Raw genomic sequence first — 7,383 nt, 5'->3', positions numbered from 1 at the left:
GTGTTTCTTATATTTGTTACTAATTAACTATATATTAATGAAACAAGGTGCCAAAATTTTATTTATTTCTCCTAGTTTTTCCAATAATATCTGAATAAATTAAGATTGTACAGAATTATGGATTCGGAATTTTTTTGGACATGAAAAATTTACTATAGTAGGATCATATTCGCTGCAAAGTAATAAATCATTGCCTGTCAAGGGATCCAGTACCATACGCTTTTAAGGGTGTTAGAAATTGAATAATTTCTATATACATTATAAAGGAAAGAAGGGATTAGTTCACGTCTGGCACCCTTGTTCCTACAAAAATTCCTTTATTCTCATAAACTATTTATTTTAAATGTAATTTATTATAAATCCAATTTGTTTTTTAATTTCCACATATGTACTACACTGTTGTTTACTTGTTTTTTGGAGGCGCTCTCTGTTTTACGATCAAGCTCGCCAGGTTAGTATTTGACGTATAAGCGACCACTTCGAACACTCTATGCACCTGGGCGACTACAGCTACTACCAGAACACAGTGCGGATGCAGCGGTATTTCAGATTTAACATTGAATTTCATTTTAAATTTGAAATGGTTCATCTTACGCCTCCTAAAAATGATGACACGATTTTCCTTTGATAAAAGACCGACAACTTTTTGCTCTACTTTGCATCGAATACGATCCTACTATAGTTCAGGGCGGCACCTCTACGGCATATTGAACTTCTTTTAAATATCATTTTTCTGGTTCGAATGTTGACTTCCAACGTTGAGTCCAATATCACTCCACCGCACCGTATGGCAAAAGCATTTGCCAACGTTTGTCACATCGTGTGGTGCAGGCTTTATTTCGCAAAAGCGTATGTGCCTGATGATTTCTGATAGTTGCCAATCGTTCTTCTAACAAAGCTGCTGCAGGCATAGGCGAGTGATATTAAACCAGGGGTACGTGAAGACGACTTAAGGGTACACGAAGGAATTTCTTAGGATATTTAGGCACACAAAGAGGAAAAAGTATTAAGTTAATTAATAACTAAACAATTTCATTAGTTTCCAGTATTCCAGAATATAATTTTTTCATGTTCAGCCATGTACCTACTAAAAATCTGTGTGCTATGATCAAACTCCAATTTTTTTTCCATTAGCTAATCCATAGTGAGATTTTCAATAAAACGATACCCTATACCGATTTTCAACAAGTATACTTTTTTATCTAAAATTGTCCACGGAATCTAACAATAAATCCCAAATGAGTCTTAGGTCATTGGCGTAGAAGTTCCATTCCTACGCCACTGATCTACAAAAATTTGCAAATTTTACAGTAAATTAAGCACATATTAAATGTTAGCACCACACCAAATTTGAAGCAATTCCTTATAAGCATAGCAAAGATTCCATAAATAATATGATTTTAAAAACCAATACGGCCCTCTGTACAGCGAAAACGGTGAGACTTAGATCCTCGCTTTATGAGGCAATTCTTAATTATTTATTGAGTTCTATTTGCGGTTAAAGTTTGATTCATTCGAACTGAAACACCCTGTATAACCCTGGTTTCCAGACCTCTACTAACTCTAGCTAAAACTAAAGTATTTTTCTCCAACTACTTAAATTTTTAAAGGGGTCTGCAAAAAAAAAGTTGAAAAAAGTTGAATACTATTGAAAAATTGAAAACTTTCTTCCATTGGTTTAAAAAGTTATATTGGAATAAAAAATTCGTCTGTTTTCAGTGGTTTTTTAATTGAAAATAGGCAACCAGAAATCCTTCGTTTTGATATTTTTTGTGGGTCATTTTAGACATAAAGCCTCACTGGTCCAAAAGTCTACTACTAGTTTTCGAGATACAGGATACCGATTCTAAAACTGTTTAATATCCGACAAAAACAAATATCACATTCAATTTTAAATTATTTTTTATTTTCGATAAAATACTTTAAAATTTTCAAATTAAATTTGAATTACCTACCTTAAGAATTTCTTTCCTAACTACTGGAAATTTGTAGATAACTTGTTTTCCTATCACAAACAGAATTTTCATAAAATTACTATAAATAAAAAAGTAGTTTGACGTTTCACCAAAATTGCATTATGCTTACAATAGAAAGAAAAATAAATTTTGTTGTATAATTTTAACGCAAATATCAAAATATATCCAGGGATATTCTTCATTAGAACTTGAATGCTCCATAGAAAAATGTGAATTACTTTTAGTAAAGACAGGGACGTATTACATAAGTTTTGTATAATGTACAGTTAATTTTTGTTTTTTTATTAGTTATTAGCCAAGTTTCATCAATATACAGGGTGTTCAAAAAGTTTGGAACCCCCCTCTATCTTAGAAAATACTGCTCAAACAAAAACATGATTAGGACAAAGGTTGCAGGGTTTTGAGTGAGGTTTGAGAATGGACAAAAATGGAAATTTTTACGTTCGGGTATAATCTAGACCATTACCTTCAAGGTCGTTTACAGGTCAAGTCGATTTTTAATAAATGACCCTATATTCTTCGCCATTTCATTTTCGGGATTAAAAGTATACGGTTCCATTTAAAATATTCAACTTGACCACTAAATGACCTTGAAGGTCATGGGCAAGGTCACATTCAAACGTAAAATTTTCCGGTCTTACCATTTCCGAGGTCAAATGTATACGATTCTATTTAAAATTTTCAACTTGACCTATAAATGACCTTCAAGGTCATGGTCAAGGACACCGTTGGATTGCTCACTCAAAACCCTATAACTTTTGTGCTAACAATTTTTTTGTTTCAGCAGTATTTTCTGAGATAGAGGGGGATTCCAAACTTTTTGAACACCCTGTATGTCAAACGCTTTCAGAGATATTTGAATAAATTTCATATTTTTTTAGCACATTGTTAGAACTCTTCTAAAACTGTATCCGATAATCTTTATTTCCCGCCAGGGAGGTAGGGCTGGTTTACAAAATCAAAGTTTGATTTTAAATATATATATTTCATTTATTTCATTAACGAAAACCTATGCCTAAAGCTTAAAGTATGCCTTTTTACATAATATTTAGTAATAAAAATTAAACAGTGATTTATATTTCCTAAAAACAAATATTTAATTAAAAATATTTAGCTAACGGTGTGTTGTTACATTCGAGAAAAATAAATTATAATTCCCTACTACACATAGATACTAAATTAACGTTTTACGAAATCAATGAATTTGTTCCATGTTTTAAGTGCTATAGCTATCATTTTCCTGTAAAATCGGATTAATGGTTTCAAGAAACAAAAAATTAAGAAGAAAATCTATAACACTGATCTGTGTTTAGTAATTACTACTTTTATATACTATCAAATAAGTGACTTGTCACAAGAACAGAACTAATTTGAAATTTGAATATAAATAATTTTTCAATTTTCATTATGCATTGCGCCTATTACACAAAACAATTGTTCTTAAAAATATTCGTAGTATATAAATTATACATTTACATTTGTAAGTGTAAACGTTTTAGGTAAAGACTGCAAATTTGACGTCTTTTACTTTTCAATTTTCTCAAGCATCGAAGTCGAAACTCTAACTGTTTTCTTAGTAGTAAAAGTAATTATCTGAGATGTTTCCTGGGAAGGAAAACAGAGGTTCTAGTTTATAGGAAGGGTAACAATATTTCTCATATCGTACATTCCATAAGTTCAAGTAACACCTCTAGAGCAAAGAACAAACATTATGAAATATAACATAAATAAATTTTTTATTTTGTTGATAATCTTTAAGTTTATATTGTGATGGCTGCAGAGCATTTTATCATTTATTAGAAACTTAATCAATTAAATTAATTAACGTAATTATTTGTTTCCGATCCTACTCGAAATTATAAATGCTGTAGAGGTATTTTATTAAAAATGAGGCACAAGTTAATGGGAGATTCTTCACGGCGGTAATTGAGCCAAACACCTAAAACAAACATTGCTCCTATTACTATTACTTTTACTGTGGGTTGTCAAAAAGACAATAATAACAAAATAAAATTTTGGCCATATTTTCAAATCCATTACACCAATCAAGTTGATAATTTCAGTGATTGCTTTTATTACGAAAATTTCAAAGGTACTACTCATTTTTTCATATTATCGATAGATGGCGCTAGTTTCACCTTACTGGTATACAAATATGGCCTTAATTGCTGCAAGCTCTAAAGGGCATGCAATCAACGCAATTGGATTGTAGTTAGCTTATCTTAGACTAAAAAATAATAATAATTCGAAAATTACATATTACAAATAAAACAGAGATATTTTTTATTTGAAGTTCAATTACGAACCAAATGAAATTATAAAATGTCTAAAATACTGAAATACATGAGATGTCCCCCAATATTTTTTCACTCTCACATTGATATGATTAATTGTATGTAAATCTAGTGAATTATTACTTTTAATTAGTTAAGTTGTCAGCCCAAGATTAATTGATCTACGTTAACCATCTGTACATATGTTTGCGTATTAGCTATGTTTTTCAAAAGCAGTAACTTGTAAATAAAGCAATTTTGGACTAATATATGTTTGGCCCAATTGTTTTATTTGTCCTTAACATGATAGCGTTCGTGCCCCTTCATTTAAATACACTCTGTATAGTGTACTATTATTTTAGGACTTGGGTTGCCGACAATTTTCAATACTCTTCTCACTTAAAACGTCCAGTTGCATTATGAATATTAAATGTATTCCCAAGTTTCTCTATTGATAAAATAACAGTATATCGTTTTATTAGGAGTAGAAGTAACATTTTTTTGTGGCGATTACGTAGAGCTAATGGACGACCGTTTAAGGATAAGGCACAGGGTAACCACAGACGAACGACAAAAAATTCGTTTTATTCCGAAAAAATAAGTTCCTTTTTCAGGAAATGTACAGGATGATTAATTGGAAAATTGGTACAATTAAAATTATTCCTTGTCCCTACCGAGAGATATTAATGACTGCAAATACAAATACAATACAGTAAAAAATATCCACAGATACCATTCGCTTAAGACCAATTAAATAGCTAATACGATGCGAAACATCGCCTTAATGTTAAAAATGTTATCAGCGCCGTTCTTGGTGATGAAAATTCGAAATATTTGGAATTATCCAAATTTCGTGGCTGAAAAGATACATAAGTATTGTATTTTTGAATCCGAGAGAGTTGCGCGAAACTAAATTTGTACAGGACATAGCTAATACGATGCGAAACATCGCCATAATGTTAAAAATGTTGTCACCGCCGTTCTTGGTGGTGTAAATTAGAAATATTTGGAATTATTCTAATTTCGTGGCTGAAAACATATTATAGGTATTGTATTATTTAAACCGGGATAGTTGCACGAAACTAAATTTGTACAGGACATAGCTAATACAATGCGAAACCTTAATGTTAAAAATGTTGTCACCGCCGTTCTTGGTGGTGAAAATTCGAAATATTTGGAATTATTCAAATTTCGTGGTTGAAAACATACGTAGGTATTGTATTTTTGGAACCGAGAGAGTTGCACGAATCTAAATTTGTACAGGACATAGCTAATACAATGCGAAAAATCGCGGCTCGCGAGCCGCGGTTTGCCGACCCCTGAGCTAGTACCATGCGAAACATCGCCATAATTTGAAAAATGTTGTCACCGCCGTTCTTGCGGGGTGAAAATTCGAAATATTTAGAATTATTCAAATTTCGTGGCTGAAAACGTACATAGGTATTGTATTTTTGAAACCGAGTGAGTTGCGCGAAACTAAATCTTTACAGGACATAGCTAGTACCATGCGAAACATCGCCATATTGTCAAAAATGTTGTCACCGCTGTTCTTGGTTGTGAAAATTCGAAATATTTGGAATTATTCAAATTTCGTGGCTGAAGACGTACATAGGTATTGTATTTTTGAAACCGGGAGAGTTGAACGGAACTAAATTTGTACAAGACATAGCTAATACGATGCGAAACATGGCCATAATGTTAAAAATGTTGTCACCGCCGTTCTTGGTGGTGAAAATTCGAAATATTTGGAATTATTCAAATTTCGTGGCTGAAACGTACATAGGTATTATATTTTTGAAACCGAGGGAGTTAGGTTAGCTATGTTCTGTACAAATTTAGTTTCGTGCAACTCTCCCGGTTTCAAAAATACAATATCTATGTATGTTTTCAGCCACGAAATTTGGATAATTCCAAATATTTCGAATTTTCACCATCAAGAACGGCGGTGACAACATTTTTAACATTAAGGCAATGTTTCGCATTGTATCAGTTAGGTCCTGTACAAATTTAGTTTCGTGCAACTCTCTCGGTTTCACAAATACAATACCCATGTATGTTTTCAACCACGAAATTTGAATAATTCCAAATATTTCGAAATTTCACCACCAATAACGGTAGTGACAACTTTTTTAACATTGAGGCGATGTTTCGCATCGTACTAGCTATGTTCTGTACAAATTTAGTTTCGTTCAACTCTCTGGGTTTCAAAAATACAATACCTATGTATGTTTTCAGCCACGAAATTTGAATAATTCCGAATATTTCGAATTTTCACCACCAAGAACGGCGGTGACAACATTTTTGACAATATGGCGATGTTTCGCATGGTACTACCTATGTCCTGTAAAGATTTAGTTTCGCGCAACTCACTCGGTTTCAAAAATACAATACCTATGTACGTTTTCAGCCACGAAATTTGGATAATTTCAAATATTTCGAATTTTCACCACAAGAACGGCGGTGACAACATTTTCAACATTAAGGCGATGTTTCGCATTGTATTAGATATGTCCTGTACAAATTTAGTTTCGTGGAACTCTCTCGGTTTAAAAAATACATATGAATCACCTTGTACATACTTTTGGTTGTACTTGTGTACAGATTTACCTTTTTGACGTAATAAATAACAAGTAATTTGCATTTACAGAAATGGGAAAAATACCTCTACCACTAAGCCAATATATTAATATTTTTTCCATCCAACCTTGTAATATTATTTATTTCATACTGTCCGGTATATTGCTATTTCCCGGATTCATTTGCGGCCGGTAACTGAGCTATTACAGTATCAGAGCCGGTAAATTCATTTGCGGCCGGTAAGTGAGCTATTACAGTATCACAGCCGGTAAATGTTGCCTAGCAACGTGATATTAGACATGTCACAAACAATATTATAAAATGACAGATCAAGCGATGTCAAACAAAAATTTGATAATTTTAAGGAAAAAATAGAAATTTCTGCTCGTTAAAAATAGAAAGACAGTATGAAATAAAATATCATACGATACACGGCCGTTAGGTGTTATTACAGTACTCGTTTTTATTCCGGACTCGGCTCCTACGTCGCCTCGTCCGTAAAACAACTCGTAATGTAATAAGTCACCTACCGGACTTGTAACGTAAAATACTATTGT

This window comes from Anoplophora glabripennis, unplaced genomic scaffold (assembly GCF_000390285.2).
Source record: "Anoplophora glabripennis isolate ALB-LARVAE unplaced genomic scaffold, Agla_2.0 scaffold526, whole genome shotgun sequence".
NCBI lineage: Eukaryota > Metazoa > Arthropoda > Insecta > Coleoptera > Cerambycidae > Anoplophora > Anoplophora glabripennis.
Note: the sequence above shows the minus strand (reverse complement) of the source record.